This window comes from Oreochromis aureus, linkage group 10 (genome assembly GCF_013358895.1).
Source record: "Oreochromis aureus strain Israel breed Guangdong linkage group 10, ZZ_aureus, whole genome shotgun sequence".
In the NCBI taxonomy this organism is placed as follows: domain Eukaryota; kingdom Metazoa; phylum Chordata; class Actinopteri; order Cichliformes; family Cichlidae; genus Oreochromis; species Oreochromis aureus.
This window is the reverse complement of record NC_052951.1, coordinates 22,433,710-22,454,421: the sequence shown is the minus strand read 5'-3', so window position 1 is coordinate 22,454,421 and position 20,712 is coordinate 22,433,710. Positions and strand designations below refer to the sequence as shown.

Genomic DNA, 20,712 nt, shown 5'->3' with positions numbered 1-20,712 from the left:
AACCAACATATACATCCACAAAAGGCTGACTGAACATCGAGACACAGGGGGGAACAATTAAGATGGGACAAACAGTCACACCAAAGTGATCTGGAGACACGAAAAGAAAAGACCCACAGTGCACTCTGATGTTCTTCTCTCATGTTTTTCTAGTGGGGTTTTTTTCCCTTTTGTTTTTTGGCATCTTTTTTGGTTTTATTTTTTCACCTTATTTGTGTGGCTCTGTGGCTGAACTGGGAATTAAAACACAATCTAATTCACCCATTTTGACATAAGAGTGATCATATATGGTGCACAAAAGAAACACAGGTCATACGGAGTTCAGAGGGTGCTTTGACAATGATACAAGATCTCCATCTGTAAGCACAAACCCCTGCAGTGTAACTAAAAAGCCTAAAAATAAAAACAATTACAATTGATTTCTGATCTGACCTCACTGAAATGAAAATGGAGATCAACAGAGGGGTTGGGGAGGTCATAAGATTGTAAGGGCACCTAAGCAGCCATTTCAATGAGTGTGAGAAACACATGTGCTAATCCCACACACATAAGGTTTCGTAATACCACTCTGAATGTACCAAGTAGTTATTAAGGGTTATTAATGGTAATTAATGTTAAATTAATATTGATAATTATAGACAGTAGTTGGGATTTGTTATGATAACAGCGAGGGCATTGTATAACAGTTGCAATAGTTACACATGGTTATATAATAAATTGCAATAGTCCCAGAATGTTGTACCATTTTCAATTCCAAAAACGATCTTTCCGCATGTTAAGTAACACAGACCATGATATTGCGTAAAAGTAGATAGTAGTATTTTCTGCAAAATCAAGTGTTGTGAAATCTGAAAAAACAAACAAACAAAATAAAATACACTCTCCCATCACTGTGAGTGATAATTAAGCATTAATCATCTATTTATAACTGTCAGATAGGTTACTTATATATTCTATATCATACTATAAATAGAGGTTGGGCTTTAACTTCCTCATAGTAAACTAGGACTCCGCACATATTAGGTAAACATGCCAAATCACTATCAAGATACATGAAATTTCAAGGATATTTTTGTTGGTATAATGATGAATAAATAAAATGAAGAGGATACAGACAAATCATTATATGTTTGCATAGGGGTTAGGATATTTTTTAACAAGTGAGAGGTAGTCACAGGGTAGTGTACTATCCCTGCCAGTCCCAAGCTCAGATAAATGGGACGGTTACATCCCATTTCCATACAGTATGTACCTGTGCCAAACCAAAATATTCAGATCAATCTGCAGGAAAAAAAGAGAAAAGAGAGGCAACATTTTTAAAAACAAAGTTATGTCTGGTTTTAGAATGTTATTTTAAACTCCGAGGTATATTTTAGTGAGGTGAATAAGAAAATTCAAGTTGCCAGAACTGAATGTGTATATCTCAGTAAAATCGAGAAAAATATACAAAAAAGCCATTTAATTCTGTTGCCTCGATTATTTTGAATTTTCCACACTTTTTTTTAAAGTGCACGTGCCATTAAAAAGGTATTGTATACTACAAGTGTAAAAACAGATGTATCCAAATTGACATACTGTGTGTAAGTCGTGATGTTTCTCGCCAGTTTCGTCTGAATTTCTTCCTCTATAAAACATCTTGCTAACTTCCCTTTCCTGACAAAAGTAATCTACGCTTTTCAATTACCAGAAGGGAAAAAAAAATCCCTGTCCCCCTGGAGAGAAACATTGGTGTGACATTCCCTTAAAGATTAATTTAGCAGAGGTTCAATCAAAGGTTACTTGTCAGACTTTTCAGCTGTTGCCAAAATGCTGTGAATAAACTACAAAGGGGACACAAATCCATTATGCTAGAATCTGTTGTACCATCTCGCATTTTCCACACTGTATGTCCTTGTTTGTGAAAGACAAAATAACGTAAGCCGTTGCTTTGTGACTTTACTGGGGGACAGAATTTTCACGTTGAATGGTACAACACTGTTGTTGTTTTTTCCAAAATAGTTTAGCTTTCAGGTTCCATTCGTAGGTATTTGCTTATAAATCACCACAATTAGTGACAGCAAGCAACACACAGCAATAGTACATATAAATAATTTAGGCATAGTTAATTTAGGCAAAAATAATTAATAAATAAATAACGCTTGCACTTGTAAGTCCTCGACTGTTTTGTTTCACTTACATCTTAGTCCCCAACTGAGACTGAGGAGTCACGGCAACATGCATTTAACACATTTAGATATCCCTGCTTTTGGAGCTCGCATTTAAACAAACTTTAGTTCATAATGCAGAACTGGATAATATGTCAAATGTATGGATATAGTGTAGTATATGAAGGTATTTTGTCATGTAAATATTTCATTGTACAGCTGATTATCTTAAATAACTAATTAAATTTAATCCCTGTCCTCCCATGGTTGGAATATTTCCACTGTCAGTCACACATCTTATGCAAAAGATATAATCAAGAATGCACAGGGATATCTCTCTCTTTACTTCCTCTCTATGCATTTTAGGAATTGAGACATCATTTGAGACAGATTGATTTCCAGTTTGCAATCAGGAGGACGAAGGTGAAAAGGACACACAGAACAGAGATGAGTTGAGTTCGACGCTCAACATGAGACAGAATGGCAGATTATTACTCACGGATGTTGGTATAGTACAGCATCTACACTGTTATTTTGGTCTGTTTGTTCACTGACCTCTAGATGTATAGTATGCGAGACACATAGAGAGTGTGTCAACAGGAGCAGAAAGTTGATTCAGTGCTGGTCATGTCGATACCCTCCCCTGGGTAATAGCTATACGAATCAGAGAATATGAGGGAGGGATGGAGGAGTGGGAAGGGGACAGGATGGAGAAAGCCAAGCTAGGACATCAAGAAATAGATGGAGAGAAAGAGGGAAAGAGGGAGGGGGATGGACAAAGCTGTCCATGTTGGAGCACTCAGGCCTCAGTGCTATTTGATGAAGATGAAGTGAAGTGTTAAAAATCAATAATGTGCTCGATATGTCCGCAGAAAGGTTTGACCACTGGGTCCCCAACCAGGGGATTCATTTGAGATGCGGGTTGAATATATTGGGAGGCTTTCCAAAGCTTCAGTCAATTTTAGCGCTACTCTGGCAGCAACCAAGTGAAATGACTGATAAACCTGAACAAGATACAATCAGATCTGGTCTGAGAGCCTAAAAGTGCAGAATAAAATGGCTTTTCATGGCATGAATGAAACAATAAATAAACATAAAAAGCTATATGCCTGAAGATGAAGGTGCACCAGAAGAACTATCTGTAATGATCTGAACAAAATTAAAATGAGACTGACCCTTGAAATGAACGCTTTATTTCTTCGACCAGTGAGTGAAGTTTGGCAGTGCCACCAGTAGACAGCTGGGACAGACTTAAAATAAAGACATTGGACTATGGCCATGCAAAAAGGGTAATCAAGGAGACTGAAAATAAGGTTATAATTTGCAAGTATAAAGGTTGTTAAACACTTGACTCAACAAAAGCAGAGATTTTTGCAGTTTACTGCTCTGAAACAAATTGGCCTGTAGAGTCTGAGCTACATCTCATACTCTACAGGCCTCAGTTAGTATGTTAAATGTTTAAGTTCATGACAGTACAATTAGAGAAAGGCTGATTAAGTATGATTTGTTTAAAAGGGTTGCCTCTTCTTTCTGAAAAGGACGTGGCAGTATAGCTTAGTTTTGCAAAGGTGCATCTGAACAAACCCCAAGACCTCTGGAACAACGTCCTTTGGCCAGATGAGTAGAGATATTTGAACATAATAGACTGCACCACATTTGCTGATAACTAAATACAACATATCAAAACAGCACCTAACAACAACTGTCAAGTTTGGTGGTGGAAGGGTGGTGATTTGGGCTTGTTTTGCAGCCTCAGGACCAGGTCCAAGTCCAAATCTTTCAGTTACTGAGATGACCGTGAACTTCCTTGTATACTAAATTATAGTCAAATGTGAGGCCATCTCTCTGATGGCTGATGCTTGGCTGAAACTGGGTCATGCAACAGAACAATGATCCCAAGCATCCCACACAGCTGTCATTTTTTCCAACTTTTATTCCTGTCACTTCATTAGTATGGTAACTCTTTTTCATTTTTACTGATCAAAACATTTAAAGTACACATATTCAAACACATACATTCAGACAGCGCTTTCAACACTAAACTACTGCACAGTGCTTTTCCTCTCACACCGTTATTTTATCTGCAGTAGTTGTTCTTGCTTTTATTTCATAGTATGTGTATAAACTCTTCATATGTTTCTGATATTATAATTTATATTATATATTATACATTATTCTGATGACTGTATATAATCAGTCGACTTGTTTCGACTAACAGGATAACAGACTGAAGCTTTTCATACACCCACCTTTTTCACCAAAAATAAATGTAAAAGTAGATAAAACAAACAATGATAATCACACATCAGTTTTATAATCAGTTTGACATCTTTTTTAAAACATTTGGATTTTTTTTTTAATATTTGTCCTGACCTGTGCTTATCTGAATCCTCACTGATTCACACTGAATCTGCCATGTTCAAATGTGCACCCTCATTCAAATAGCCTCTTACAGTTTGTAAGTAGAATACTTTCTACTTTTCACATTATCAGTTTAGTGTTGAAAAACAATATCATAAAATTTTACGCATGTAGTTTAATTATTAGTCCAGTCGAATGTTCTGAATTATCAGAACAATTTATAATTCTTGCAGTTTTCTTCGGTAGCAAATAAATCAGATTAGTGGGAACTATTGGGGAACAAGACTATGTATTAAATGCATTTTAATTCATGCTCTTTTTTTCTTTCAATTTTATGATATATTATTTATACATAACGTATAAATAATCCAGACTTTTCAGAGACAAAGCACATTTTAAAGGTTTTAACATGTTTAATTTAGGGCCCTTGTGAAACCCCACAACTAGTATATTTTTTCAAGGCTGTCAGTTGAACACCATATCTCTCCAGCTCTTAATAATCTGTGTTCTATATTGTCAAATATGTTTTAAATTAAATAAACATTTTATTCTTCCACAAACTGCATCTTTCCAGAAAAGCTGATGAACTTACTATAAATGTGTGAACAGTGAGTTCATCAGCTTACTTTGACATTTTACTGGATCTTATTGCACCCATTTTTCACCAAATAGAAAGACCAAAGGAAAAAAAAAAAACAGTTGCTAAAATCTACAAACAACAGATGTGTTAATGAACAATTTCCCAGCCCATACTATCCTTTTTCTTGGCTTCACAATTTTATCAGCTAAGCAACATCCGCATGTACGGAGTACCTTTCATTTTCTAGTATTCCTTTATTAGGGGTTTCCTGAGTGTTACTTCTATACTGCTCCAGTAGTTTGTGCTGATAGAGTGATAAACTGTCTCTTCACATACAAAGAACGTAATGAATAAAATCTGTCATGTCATAAAGACCTTGAGGGCCATACTATCGAAACTGAGCACTGAAGACCCTGAACCATATTTAACTTTTATTGCTGTAGGCACAGGTTGCCAAGAGAGCTGCTATAAGGTACTGAGTACCTTATGTCTGTTGTTTGGCTCTCAATAGCACCATTTCATGTCCCCTTCTGTCCTATTTTTTATTTTTCTATCTTTATGCAAGTGTCTTTGGCTCTAAGGCCTCGTGATTCTGATCTGCAATATTAGACTCTATTATGCTTAAGGTTAGCTTAACCCTGTAAAAATGCTTTACTGTAAGGTGAGGGTCAGGCTCTAAAGTGTTCACTTCTTCCTATGAAGTTAAAAAATGTGACTTCCACTCCAGAGTAATTTTTTCAAACCATGATACATGAGTCTGGAAGAGCTTTCAATTAATTTTCCATGCCAAGAAACATGAATGTGCCATATTCTCGGTACATTAAGCGGAACTAAATGAAATAATGCAGACATTATGGTTCATTGCAACAACTAGGTCCCATATCACCTACAATCTTTTCTGGCTAATCAATCTGCCAGCAATCCTACAAGATTAATTATACTGGTCTGGTCTCCCACTATCTAGCTCAAATTCCTTCCCAAGTATAATCTGCTTCACTATACATTTATACTTTACCTGCTGATACGTTTTTTCATTAATTAGTGCCAAGAAAACAACTGTTAATTGGAAACATATCTGATTTTTTTTTTTTTTTTTTACAACATTTCGTAATTACAAATTAGACAGACTGAGCAAATGTTAAGCTGATCCATTCATGGGGACTGGGCCCAGTGGGCTAATACTTCATTTCAGAGTGCCATGTGAAACCAAACAATAGCAGATTATAATCACTGCATTAGATCTATGTCTAATATGACCTAATACAAAATTCTTATATTGCTACTCTGGGGACCTAACAGTATGGGTCAACAATTGAGGTTTTTATACAGAGTTCTGTTAAGATCTCACTCCAGCATCAGTTGGGTCGAGGTCTGGTCTTTGACTGGGCCATTCAAACAACTTGATTCTTTTTTTCATCCATTTGTTGCTATTGTGCTTGGGTTGCATGACCCAATTTGGGCCATAATAGATACTATATGCTGCAACTCCAGTAGAAATGTTGGTATTTATTTGGGTGTTTTTTCCTACCAGATTTACTTTCTTTTTTTTCTCCATGTAATGTCACCCACAGGTGGAGAACAAAATAACTCTTAGAGTAAATCTTTGCTCACAAACACGGGATGAAACTATCCAGATGTCAACTAATTCTGAATGGGTGATATACATATAACACATGTTGTTCACAGACATACTTTAAATTCAGTGCATGTATGTCCGCGTTCTGCCTATAAATATTTCTTCATTAACCACAAAGTCAACACTGATTGAAGACATAATGAGAAAATGTCTAAGTCAGAAAACAACCCACTTTATTTATGTCTAATATAGTCTGAATAAATTTCTCATTGCTCTGTTCATGTTAGCAGTAAATCACCTCAGTGAGGTGGTGGAGCTTTATAGTTATGACCCATTACATCTGATTGAAAGTTGGCAGGATTGTTTGGGGTTTTTTTTTTGTTTTTCCCTGAGACCCATGCTCTTATTTGACTATGTAGACGTCTTTGCAATAACATTAATGAGGCTGTAGGGAGGCATGCAATTAACAGCCACTCTGTTGACTCACCTCTCCCCTTTTACTTACTAGATTCACACTTGTGCCTCAGTGAATCAGCAATAATGTTTAGTTAGAATACATGCCTAACTCAGGAAAGACTAGTAAAGGTTTGGCAGCCACAAACATAATGGACTGTTTCTGTTTCAATCCAGATGATTTCACGTGTCGGTTTGGGCCTGTAATGAAAATGGACATTGTGTATTACAGTTTTATTTCTTATATTGTTCCATAATGGACAAACACAGACACTACACCACAATCTTTCAGTCTGAATGCTCCAAGTTTTTGTGATCTCCCCAAAAACCATTGTTGCTTCTATGACGTTGAACAATATGAGCACAGAGCATTCCATCAGCCACTGAGATTCAACTAGAAGGAAAGTGTTTGAATCCTGTCCCAGATCATTATTTTTGTATTTATTTTTATACTTTTGTAATGTAATTTTCATTCTCCGTCACTATTTGGTAATGTATGTTTTGCACTAACAATACTGCTAAGGCACAGACAAAGTTAGATTTAGAAATAAGATTGTTTGGTTTAAAAATTTAGCACATGAATTCTATTATACTCTCTACTATTCTGTATCCTGCAGGTGTGGTAAAATATGTCATATAAAACCTCTACAGTTGAAAACACCATCATTTACAGACTAGAGAAACACTGCAATATGCTAGAAGTCATTTGATTTTTGTGAGAAAGTGTCAACAGTATCTTTGCTACAGTAGTGCCAGTGTGTATGTATTTGACAGTGTTAGTCCAACAGCATTGTATATAAACTTGAATCTTTAACCCTCAGTCATTTTTTAAAATAATCATTTAGTCGTTTAGTCAATCCTGTTTAGTCAGGAGGACTAAACAGGATTTTCCTTCCTTCCATGTTCGTCCTCATTTAGGTTTTTTTGTTTTGTTTTGTTTTTTTCATTTACTGTGCAGCGCTCTGAGCGCCAGCAGCAGAATTCTCCAACTTGATGAGTGACTTAATGATGGGGAAAGAGGCAGTGTAAGTAATTAGTAATAGTTTGCTCACCTCAGGTTCCATCTGCTTAAACATACATTTTCCAAGTTTCCTTTTTTTGATAAAGGAACATGAAGTAGCAGATATGTTTCTACTTTTAAAACCTACAAAAACAGTGTTAGTATGCTCAAAATCTGTGTAGGTTTGCTTTATCAAGCTCTCACGGACTGACATTTTAAAAGCCACTAACTGTTTGTCTAGCCTCTCCTTTCTTCTCTTGAGCTGGAGAGCACTTACACAAATATTCACTGTCATCCAACTTTACTTTCACTGTCAAACCTGATCCCATTCTTCTGCAGCTGTTTTCCTACCTTTTGCACATTTCATCCCTGGCGTGGCTTAAGTTTTAGGATAGACCTCAAACTTTGATTCATTTGTGCTCCAAAGAGAATTACTTGCGAGTCAAAAAAAAATACAAAATACTCTTCTTACTTAACAGTAACATAATTCTGTTGATGTTACTGTATGGTTTAGTGAGCTGGAAAAAAGTTTCCCAGGTTTACTAAACCATCTGAAATTCTCTATACATTTTAGCCAAGCCAGGGACAGCATTTGCTTTTCTGTTAGTGTATATTGTTGGTGTAAATCTATAGGGGAGATGTGCATTTCTTGCTTTGTTGTGGATCAATTCAGTGACTGAACCAGGGACTAAGATTTTTACAGAGCTTAAGAAGCAATTAAAGGTGTGCCAAGGAAAAGAGGAAACACAGCACAACCATCCCAACAGACGCTGTCAGGATTCAGAGGAGCCAGCTACTTAGTTCAACATGAAATTGACTTTCAGGGAGTCAAGGGGTTTAGTGCTGTTATTTAGCTTTTCATCAATACCGATTTCAAAGATCTAAGCCTTTACTTTGACTTTTAAACAACTAGTGAAAGAGATGCTCTCAGTTTTAAAAAAAAAAAAAATGTGCATTCTCAGTCACATTCAAGTATTTGCACCTGTCATGTTATTGAAAAGCACTTACTCCTGTCCTTTCTCTTTTACAGTTATTTTATGTACAGCTGAAAGGGGCTATGAAGGATTTGAATCCTCTGCTGCCATTATTTAGTGCAATGTACTGTGATGTCAGCTTGATTAATAGCTGAATCAAATGTGGAATGTGGTTTAATCTGCCTTGATTCCCAGACTGCAGGATATGTTGGCATATTAATGGGTCTAAAGGCAGTTTATTCTGTACAAAAAATTGGATTTCTAAGTTTTAGAGTATTTCCATGATCAAGTGTCATCAGCTAAGTGAAAGAACCACCGGGACGCTTCCTGGACACTTCTCAGGGAGTTTAATTCAATTACGTTCAAATACTTATTATATAAAGTGCCTCGGGGCAGGGTGGTGACAGCATCATGCTGTGGTAGTATTTCTCAGAACCAGTAAAAGAGAAAATTAAAGTAAAATTGTTCTCTATTCAGCAAGACAATGACATGGATTAGATGATAAAGGCATCACTGGATAGGCTTTTATGAAGGCTGTACTTAGATATGCCGTTATATTCGTAATTTAGACAGGTCATTTGTACAGGCAGCTAAGTGCTATTTTGGACAAGCACTTTGTGATGTTTGAAATATCAGTTGATGATGAATCAATCGAGCACTCAGAATTAGATAATTATTAAACAACCAAATTATATTATTATGTTTATATTCTAAGGTTCTGTGTTATGTTCATGCCATTCTATATTTATTTCCATAAATATAGAATGGAATACCATTTAGGAAATATAGGATTTATATAGATCTCTCCATCTCTCTATATATCTATCCATCTAGATATAGATATACATTTATATTAGGAAATCTGTAAAGGCAGACCAGGTCAGGGAGGGTCTGACGTACTTAATGAGTTATGCTAAATGATACACAGACTTCAGGAGTTTTTAAAATGGGATCCATTCACTCTGCAACCAGTATTTCCATTATCTAAAGGTAATGGAAATAACTGCTAAAGATTGGACATCACACACATTTTTCTATAGTGTAATGGTGCCAGAGGCTCTGTGGTGTCATTTTTCATTCAAATAAAAAACTGAGTTTCAATCAATATATTCAAAATGCACAACACACAGTGAAAGTGAACCTGAGCATGTAGTGTATGTGTGTGTCTGCGAGCATGTGCACCAAGCATACATGAGGGAAGTGCAGTTTATGTGCCTGTGTTCATTTGTGTGAAATGAGGCTGGATTCATGTGAGGAAAAATGCACATATCCAGCTGTTCCGTTATTATTTATGGTCAAAGCCTTTGACTCTAAATATCATAAGGACACCATATATTTTATACCCCATTTACAATGACACACAGCATCATTATGAGGCTGTGAAAAAAAGTCATGCACTAACAGCTGCACTGATATCAGCTGTCACTGAGGCAGGTGATCATCATTTTATGGGGCACTGTCGGTGGCTGACTAAATACTTTTTGCCCCACTGTATATTAGAAATGTGCATTATGGTGCCAGAGGCTCTGTGGTGTCATTTTCATTCAAATAAAAACTGAGTTTCAATGACCTACTTGCTGTGGAGTATGATATTCAGTACGAACTGAAGTGTGTTCAAGCAAGAAGCACAAGTGGAGACAAAGGGTTACTTTTCATCATGAACAATTTGGCCTTATAAATGAAATATTAAACTAATTTAATCATGTTACTTGGGGTTATGAAAAGTGTGCAGACATTTTGTTACACATAAAAATGAAATGGCAGATTATACAAAACAGTAAATCTACTGTTCATCCCAGAACAATTTTACCCCTTTTTTATTAAAAATAGGTGCGTAGACAATTTATAGTTTTCAGTAACGTGACTGACTCGCTACCCTGGCAGGCAAAACATTACTTTTCCATAACAGCCAACAGCAGACAGTCAGTGGTGCTGCAGGATAAAAGGTGTTCTTTTTTTTCCCCACCTGTCTTGAGCCAAGACTACTTGACTCAATTGTCCATGGAAGATAAAAAGATATGAGGAGAAGCTATGATTTGGGGGGGACTTGTGATCTATATTCTGCCCTGGTAGCTTTATTTAAATCCCTGAAAACATCTGGCAACATCTCTCCTGTAGCTCCAGTTTGGTGACATCTATGAGCACCTTGTTGATGGTTCCTCATCCTACACTGCTGCCAGGATAAATGCTTTCAAAAGTATGGACATCATGTAATTTTGATCTGCATCTGTAAATAATGGCACCATGCAGGATGTGAAGAACAAGAAATTGTTTAACTACCAGACGTGAGTCTTACATTTTGTTGATTTGGACATTTACAGTGCAGGTCCAGAAAAAAAAAAAAGTACTGGTAGTATTAAATTGTCACATTAATGTCATCCCGTAACACTAAAATTGACCAATTTTTTTCCCCCAGTGTCAGGTAACTTATTCCCTCAGTTTAAATAAGCAGCCCTCCAGGTGGGAGTGTCCCAGTGTCATGTCAAAATTATGGATTGGCTGTTGTTTTATCTCTCACAAGAAGAAAACACAGGAACATTTTTGCCACTTCTGGTGTTTTGTATTTGCATCATGCATCATAACAAATTTCCCACGTGTGGGACTAATAAAGGTTATCTTAAAGGTTATCTTATGCTCAAGTGTTAACCTGGACACAAGTGTGAGACACAATAGTAAAGTTCAGGATGTTAATTTGAAGCTGAAGGATGAAAACATAGTGTCCCTTGCCAGAACATCAAGCTGTGTGCAAACAGGACAGGCTGGTGATCTATCAAATCCTTCAGTCCATGCACGATCTCACTTGACCTCTTTCCTTCCTCCTCTAATTCTCCAATATTAGCTACTGTTGTCTCTGGCACAGTTTATCCACCAGTGTTTGGTATCTGAGCACAGAATATCCACGTAAGTCAAAAGAGTAATCTTATCAATACAGTTGACACAACAAGCCAGACTTTACTATATAGTGTGGTGCAATGATCTGGCATCAACAGTGGGAAAGGTCTGCCTTAAGCAGCCCAGCTGTCTTCAGCTCAACTCCGACCAGGTGTGTAATGGGCTTCAGGTGTGTGATCATGAGGGGGGAGACCTAGGTAAAGCTCCATTTGTTGTTTTTCCATATTTAAGCAGAGGTCTAAAAAAATAAAAAATAAAAAAAAAAAATCAATGATCAAATAACAAAAAAACCCTCAATATTAATAACGTGGTTCATCACTAATGTAAATTATTTCTTTAAGAAGTCCAGATTATAGTTTAGATAAATTCTGATTATAATTAAAGCCTGGTGCATGGTATTATGTCATCTGCTGATTTTGTCGTATTCGGGTTATGTAATTACATTCTATGTCATTTGCCCAAGCGATTTACATGGATATATTAAATTTATCTTTTCCCTAATCCTAAAATTAAGATATTCAGAGTTGAATACCTTTGTGAAACTCACCTTACAGCAAATCATTTTTACTGAATCTAATAAATGTTAAATAATAAAGTTAAAACCTTTAAGCCTGCTGATGAATCAAATACATGTCATAATATCTACTCATCCACTGCAATCACTCCTCTGCCTGTCAGATTCTGGCTCGCACACCTCTTCTCTGTTTTACCCTATTGTGTATCATCAGCCTCAAACCAACCGTCCTTGCTGAAAAGAGTGACGTTCTGGAGCTAATTAGCGGCCCATTACTTATTTAAAGGTAACTTGTTTATGTGAGAGCAGAGGTATAAATTATCCAATAGACAATGTCTTTGGGGTATTTTGTTGAACAGAGCTTTATTAACAGCAACTGTTGAGGGCAGTTTAATGGCATCCCAATTATTTCAGTCCTAAGAAATAATTGGGATGAGTCCCTTGCCAGTTCCAGCCAGAAGCAGCCAGCTAGCACCCATTTAGAGAGGCTAAAGAACTGTAGGACTTAATGACAGTGTTAAAATGATTCTCTTTGGACAGATGTGTCTTTTATTTGGACCAGTGGATAGTTTTATAGCCAAATGAGAACAACTGAGCCAGTGGAGAAATACATTTTATTTGCAGTGCAAGTGAGCACTAACAGATAGGCCACTTAATTTAAAATAAATGCTGTATTTCTTTGACCCTTCTAGGAATTTCATAGCTTTTAGCTTGATAAAGAACCAGTATTCAGGGATATGTAATGTCCCTTGTAACAAATGATAATGGTGTCTTTTAATTTTAGGTTTTGTGTCACAGCAGATTCACAGTATGATTCACTATGTCCAGAAATCTTCATTCTCAGTTTGTCTGTGTGAGTTCACCAGTTAACCTTGTGGAAAACATAGCTGAGTGCTCTCTGAGGGGAGATGAAACACTCCAAGGCTGCTTTTGAAAAATGCTTACAATGTTTCTCATTCTAGGCTTCATTAAAACAGACTCAGTGACAGAAGTGAAAGGATTTGAGAATTAAAACCAAACAAGTAATTTAAAGGTTTATATATTTTAAAAGTAACAAGAAAGAACAAAGTTGTATCTTGTACCTATCATCCATATTTTCTTCTGTTTTCTTTATGCAGCAGTTAAAGCTACAGCAACAGGTACATTAAAACATACTCTTGTCTCGTTTTTATAGATCATAGATGAATATTTGCAGATGGCTTGCAACAAATTGTTTTACATCTTTTCTTAGATATGGAACATTTCTGTGCTTCTGCAAAAATGAGTATGTCTCCTGTCTTTGCATCTTTATCTCACCCCGGAGTCAACTGGCTTTCTTACCACCACCTGTTCTGTCAAAACTCGCGCCTTCTATCCAATATTTTCAATTTCATCTAAAGACTTCAGAGGTCCTCCAAACAGCTGGTGCTGCATCTGCCTCGAAGCAGGAAAAACTGCACACATGCACAATAATGTAAATGATTCACTCCTCCAGCAATATTATTCAGTGTGTTGAATAAAGATCTAAGCAACTGCAATATCATGTTTTTTTTGCTTTGAAGTTGGCATGCTTGATAAATGCAAGGCAGTGCATCCTTGTATTTTTATCATGCTGTTCTGTTTTTTCCCCACCTTGATTCACTACACCGTACTGTATGTTGAGTTTCCAATCTTTCTTTCTCAGTCTCAATTTTAGGGACAACCTCATCAATATTAAATTCACTGACTCACTGTAGGTATGATAACCAAAACACATTAACCACCATGACAGCTGGAACACAAAGCACAAAAGTAGATTAATCAATCATACGTGGAGCATTGCCAAAATGGCAGCATCCCAAGGCTGTATCCGAATCGCAAAATGTAGACCAATACACTAAAGCACAAATCAATCACAGAGCAAACTAGTGCCTATCTTCAGAAACTCCACTGACAATTAAGCCCTTCCATATAACATTATTCAAAACTGGGAAAAAAAGTTCCCATCCGACCCCGTCAGAATCAGCTTACTTTGTTAGAAAATACGTATGGGGGTGCCTACTGGGGTCAGCGGGGGAGCTGACCCCAGGGAGGGGTGACTTGCCCCTCCCTTCCTTCCCTCCCCATCTCCAGCTGCCTCCCTCTTCCCGCTCCACCACAATCACCCACAAATGCAGGGCCTTGGGGTAGGGGTGTGTCACCAGGGTGCAGAGGAGACATCCCCCCCCTCTGTCCCCTTCTGGCTGCCTCTGCCTCAATTTTATCCCACAACTTAGACATTCACATTACTCACACTCTCATTACACATACATATAGGATCTTGGGGGTGGGCACGCTACACGGATTCCAATCACCATCAGAGTGTACACCTCACCCCTGGCGTCGCTGCCCACCTCTCAATTTTAAATACACGTAGACATTGAGGGCTAGCAGGAGGGGCTATACGCTTACCTGCTGCTCTGGCAGGTAGCTCCATGCCCTCCTGGGTTTTAAATGCACCTTAGAACACACATACATCAACACTACATATGAGCGGGTGGAGGGAGGTTTGAGTCTTCCTACACCCCCGTTCTCTGCGGCCTGCTGGAGCGGGGGCTAGGAGGAGGAGTTGGCCGTCCGACTGGGGTCTGGAATGTGGGGCCTCCTGCTGCTGCGGAGTCGGGGCAGTCTGCTTCTCCCCACCGCAGGGAAAAGGGTAACACCACCTGGGTCTGGGCGCAGTTTCCCCCTCCAGGGGCAAGGGTACCTAGACCCGGGGCTTAGAGTACGCTTGGGGAGTGTGATTGTGTGTACAGTGTCTCTTGTAATGGAATTTCTTTTACTTATGTATTAATCACATTATTTTATTGTATAATGCCTTGGTGCCACTGGATTTTTAACATGTCTCACACCAATACTTTAAGACAAATGGTGGGGGTCTATTTAGGAAGTTGGGGGAAGCAGACAACTCCACAGGAGGGAGAGTCTTTTGTCTCTTCAAGGACTCTGGGAGGTAGCAAGGGGGTGTAAACCTTAAGGTGTGAAACAACTGTGTACTGCCTTTTGTTCCTGGAGAAGGTATTTAACTGAGAGCCACACTAGGCTCAGTGAGACTCTGCTGACCCTGTCCCGTTTGGTTCTTTTGCCATCAGAATTATTGTCTAAAGGCGAAGAAAGATGCCCAACGGATTTACTTTACCAAATGGACCATCCCAGCCTTGCCGTAATGGTCCATTTGATTCACCTTTTATTGTTTATTTTATTTTCACTTGCTGAATACGGGACAGACTTGACTGGTGGAAAGAAAGGGAGAAAGAAAGAGGAAAGAAAACAGCTGAGAAGAGGGACGGGGAAAAGGGCAAAACCAACAGAATAAGCAGACAAAAAATACATATATCGATCACCTGGATCACCTGTTGAGAAAGAAAAAGAAAGCAGCAAGCAGAAGAAAACGAGAGTAATAAACAACATCACAATGATATATGGGAATATGACAGTAAATACTAAATATTAAACATTATTGTGCAGCACGTGAGATCGACAGCGCACAGTGTGCTTTGAGGTAGGAGCCCAAAAGGGTGTAGTTTGTGTTTGTGATCACCCGTGTGTACACCTGTGAGCATGAACGCGCTTGTTTTAAAAAGGTTCCTTCATGTAATGATCTGCTAGAGGGTGTGGGGGCCACTGCCCCGTCCTCCAGGGCATGAAGCAGGTATGGAGGAGATCAAAACTCCAGACATCCAGAGGCCCCAGGACACAAGAGACCAAGGAAGACCAACAGAGGGCAGCCGCAGCACTATCCCAGAAAGAGCTGAGGAGAGTCCCAGATGAGGGGTCACTCAGCAGCCGCGAGCAGAAGTCGGGGGTTGCAGTGACGTGCCCGTGAGCTCCGCCGGCAGCCAGCTGTGCCTGAGTGACCGAGCCCGGGCGAGAGGCCAAGGGCACCCCATCCCGGTGGCCCGAGCGAGCCCCAGGCTCCAGGCCCCGATAAGCAGCCGCCAAGGAGTGAGCCGGTGGGTACCTGGGCGCCCACCCTGGACACAAAGAACCACCAACGCACCGATGTCTGAGGGCGTCTGCCACCGGCAGGGGAAGTGGTGGGGGGAGATGGGCCTCCAAACCTTGGAGGGCCTGAGATGTCCCCAGAGAGGTGGCGTCTGATACCCAACCTGACATATAGACACAGACAAACAGGCACACACAGATACAAACATCTATTCCCACCCTCATGCTCTCATATACAATTACTCAACACTCACCCAACGTGGAGACAGACATAGAGACACTGTACACACAATCACACTCCCCAAGCGTACTCTAAGCCCCGGGTCTAGGTACCCTTGCCCCTGGAGGGGGAAACTGCGCCCAGACCCAGGTGGTGTTACCCTTTTCCCTGCGGTGGGGAGAAGCAGACTGCCCCGACTCCGCAGCAGCAGGGAGGCCCCACATTCCAGACCCCAGTCGGACGGCCAACTCCTCCTCCTAGCCCCCCGCTCCAGCAGGCCGCAGAGAGAACGGGGTGTAGGAAGACTCAAACCTCCCTCCACCCGCTCATATGTAGTGTTGATGTATGTGTGTTCTAAGGTGCATTTAAAACCCAGGAGGGCATGGAGCTACCTGCCAGAGCAGCAGGTAAGCGTATAGCCCCTCCTGCTAGCCCTCAATGTCTACGTGTATTTAAAATTGAGAGGTGGGCAACGACGCCAGGGGTGAGGTGTACACCCTGATGGTAATTTGGAATCCGTGTAGCGTGCCCACCCCAAGATCCTATATGTATGTGTAATGAGAGTGTGAGTAATGTGAATGTCTAAGTTGTGGGATAAAATTGAGGCGGAGGCAGCCAGAAGGGGACAGAGGGATGTCTCCTCTGCACCCTGGTGACACACCCCTACCCCAAGGCCCTGCATGTGTGGGTGATTGTGGTGGAGCGGGAAGAGGGAGGCAGCTGGAGATGGGGAGGGAAGGAAGGGAGGGGCAGTGACCCTCCTGGGGCCAGCTCCCCCGCTGACCCCAGTAGGCACCCCAATACTCTGCAACCCGCCAGGGAAAGGGGGGCCCAGGCCCATCCGGACCGGGGCCCAGTGCAGCAACGCCGCCCAGCCTCACAGAGCCCGGGACAGTCCACCTGACCCCACCACAGAGAAAACTGCACCCACCCCATCATCCACTCATCTTCCAGACTACACAAGACAATAGACGCCCAGGCTGAGATCTTCCTCCACCTCTCCTGTATCTCCCCCTCCTGCAGAGAGAGTTCCTGAAGAGAGGAAATCTCCTTTGTGTTTGATTAAAGAATGTTAGCTACCGCTCACCGCTCATCTGCAGGCTTTATTTAAGTGGAAAAACTTCCATGAGGGTGGGAATAGATGTTTGTATCTGTGTGTGCCTGTTTGTCTGTGTCTATATGTCAGGTTGGGTATCAGACCCCACCTCTCTGGGGACATCTCAGGCCCGCCAAGGTTTGGAGGCCCATCTCCCCCCACCACTTCCCCTCCCGGTGGCAGACGCCCTCAGACATCGGTGCATTGGTGGTTCTTTGTGTCCGGGGGTGGGCGCCCAGGTACCCACCGGCTCACTCCTTGGTGGCTGCTTATCGGGCCTGGAGCCTGGGGCTCGCCGGGCCACTTCGGGGTGGTGCCCTCGGCCTCGGCCCGGGCTCGGTCACTCAGGCACAGCTGGCTGCCAGCGGAGCTCACGGGCACGTCACTGCAACCCCCTGGCTTCTGCTCCGCGGCTGCTGAGTGACCCCTCATCTGGGACTCTCCTCAGCTCTTTCTGGGATAGTGGCGCGGCTGCCCCTCTGTTGGTCTTCCTTGGTCTCTTGTGTTCTGGGGGCCTCTGGATGTCTGGAGTTTTGATCTCCTCCATACCTGCTTCATGCCCTGGAGGTCGGGGCAGTGGCCCCCACACCCTCTAGCAGATCATTACATGAAGGAACCTTTTAAAAACAAGCGCTGCTTCATGCTCACAGGTGTACACACGGTGATCACAAACACAAACTACACCCTTTTTGGCTCCTACCTCAAAGCACACTGTGCGCTGTCGATCTCACGTGCTGCACAATAATGTTTAATATTTAGTATTTACTGTCATATTCCCATATATCATTGTGATCTTGTTTATTACTCTCGTCTTCTTCTGCTTGCTTTCTTTTTCTTTCTCAACAGGTGATCCAGGTGATCGATCGATATGTTTTTTTTGTCTGCTTATTCTGTTGGTTTTTGTTTTTGCCCTTTTTCCCCGTCCCTCTTCTCAGGTTTTTTTTTTTCTTCCCTCTTTCTTTCTCCCTTTCTTTCCACCAGTCAAGTCTGTCCCGTATCCAGCAAGTGAAAATAAAATAAACAATAAAAGGTGAATCAGATGGACCATTACGGCAAGGCTGGGATGGTCCATTTGGTAAAGTAAATCCGTTGGGCATCTCTCTTCGCCTTTAGACAATAATTCTGATGGCAAAAGAACCAAACGGGACAGGTTAAAAAAAAAGAAAAAAAAGAAAAAAAAAAGAAAATACCTCTTGAATATGGGGTTTATCAAAAGGAATCATTATTTCATTTCAGGCTATATTTGGTATAACTATAAGTAATGGACATAGAAGCTTAGGTTAAATTATCAAATGCATAGCTGAATTTAAACAGGTGCTCAATGTGTCCCCCTCTGGACGCACAGCATATGTCCAAACCCGTCCCATACTTTTGCAAGCATGTCTGGAGTCACTACAGCCACTGCTGTTGTTATGCTACCTACCAGCAACATGAAATTCACGAATCCCAGCTTTCCAACAGTACGTCTTTCAATCATTTAAAAGCTGAAAAAGATTCTTTTTGATACACCTTGTATTTATTGAAGCCATGTAAAATTTTACCTTCACACTATGAATGTCATGGTCCGTGGGAGTGTCTGGGGCTTTTTCCACCTGTGGCAGTTGGTCCTCTGTCCATTCCTTAGGGGTGGGGCTTCCAGCACATCACCTGGGATCCATCTGCAAACAATCAGTTTCAGTTTCATCTTTATTTGTCATATGCAAGTTAGCACAGGGTCAACATTGCAAGCAAAACACAAGTCTTCCAGCAGTATAAAACAGTATAACAGCCACTACACCCCAGACACTCTGGCTGTAGCGCTGCCATCGGTGAAACCCACCACACACTGGAAACTCCCACGCACCTCCCCTCCTCACAGCTTTCAAACCACGGACCTGCAAGTAAGCAAAACAAACTCAGCAGCAAATTCTTCTCAGTTACCTGCCCCTTACCCTTACCCAAAAAATAACGCCGCCTTCTTCTGTTGCAGAATTCCTCTCGTTCCTCCGTCCCTCGCATGACTTCCTGTTTCATGGTCCAGTTTCCTAGGGCCACCCTTCCCTGCTCAAGTCGCCATTTCCCCATTGCCATATCTAACCAGAATCGCATTCCCTAATGTTTTCTGCTGATTAATAAAGACTCTTGTGAATTCTGGTGTCGGCGTTTGGGTCCTCTCCTTGTGTGAACCTTCGGTTCATGACAATGAAAATTTTCCAAATTACGTGCGCTCAGGGCTCAAAGGGGTAGGACAAAATTAGGCGTGTTATAAGTCCAGATTTGCTAACAGTCTGGACCAGTGCAAAACACTCTATTGATATAAAAAAGCTACTAACAACGCAGGAACTCCAGCAACACTAAAGGTAAAGAGGAACAACTTTATTAACTGAGCAACACCTTTCAGCTTGTGGCCTTCATCAGGGTCATAGTAACATATAAACCAATTTGTGTTTAAATAAAGGACAGAACACAGAAAAAAGGAAAAAAAAATTCAAATGAACCAATCACACCTTCATAGGTAAACCACCTGACGTATAACAGGATGGTATTGGTCGATAGGTTAATTGGTTAAGTCACAGCCCAAGTGAATACTGGACTAGACCATTAACGATAAAAACGGGGGGGGGACGACATAATCCCCACCTATCTTAACATAATACATAGGAGAAATACACAAAATGAAAGAATGTTAGAATTATACAAAAAAATAGTAAAATGATTACAAGAGAATTTAAAAAGAATTAAAAAAGAAGTCAGTACAACAGTTAGATTGGAAAACAAGACACTGCACATGGAATCACATTTGTGAAAAGGTCCTCATTTGTGCCTCTAGGATGCAGACTCACAAAACGAGTTGTCTAGAATGCTTCTCTTTTTTGCTGATAAAATAAATAAATAAATATTACCCATGCGAAAATAAGAGACAAGGCAAAATAACTGGTTAAAAATAATAAAATCATCAATCAATCCTTGATCAAGGTACA

The 20,712-nt window shown here is 40.4% G+C and overlaps 1 long non-coding RNA gene across 4 annotated transcripts in view; it reads right to left on the bottom strand.

Moving 5' to 3' along the window:
• The window catches only part of LOC120442393, a 143,073-nt gene extending 122,943 nt beyond the window's left edge, over positions 1 to 20,130 (bottom strand). For 2 of the 4 annotated variants that reach the window (XR_005614710.1, XR_005614709.1), the window contains exons 1-2: positions 19,690 to 20,130; positions 19,294 to 19,410 (exon numbers count right to left, since the gene is read on the bottom strand). This is a non-coding gene — a long non-coding RNA (uncharacterized LOC120442393). Of the gene's footprint in view, positions 1 to 11,819; positions 11,971 to 12,141; positions 12,219 to 19,293; positions 19,411 to 19,689 lie in introns of those variants that run through there. The other 2 variants (XR_005614712.1, XR_005614711.1) reach the window with 2 other exon arrangements.
• Positions 20,131 to 20,712: the final 582 nt, after the last annotated feature.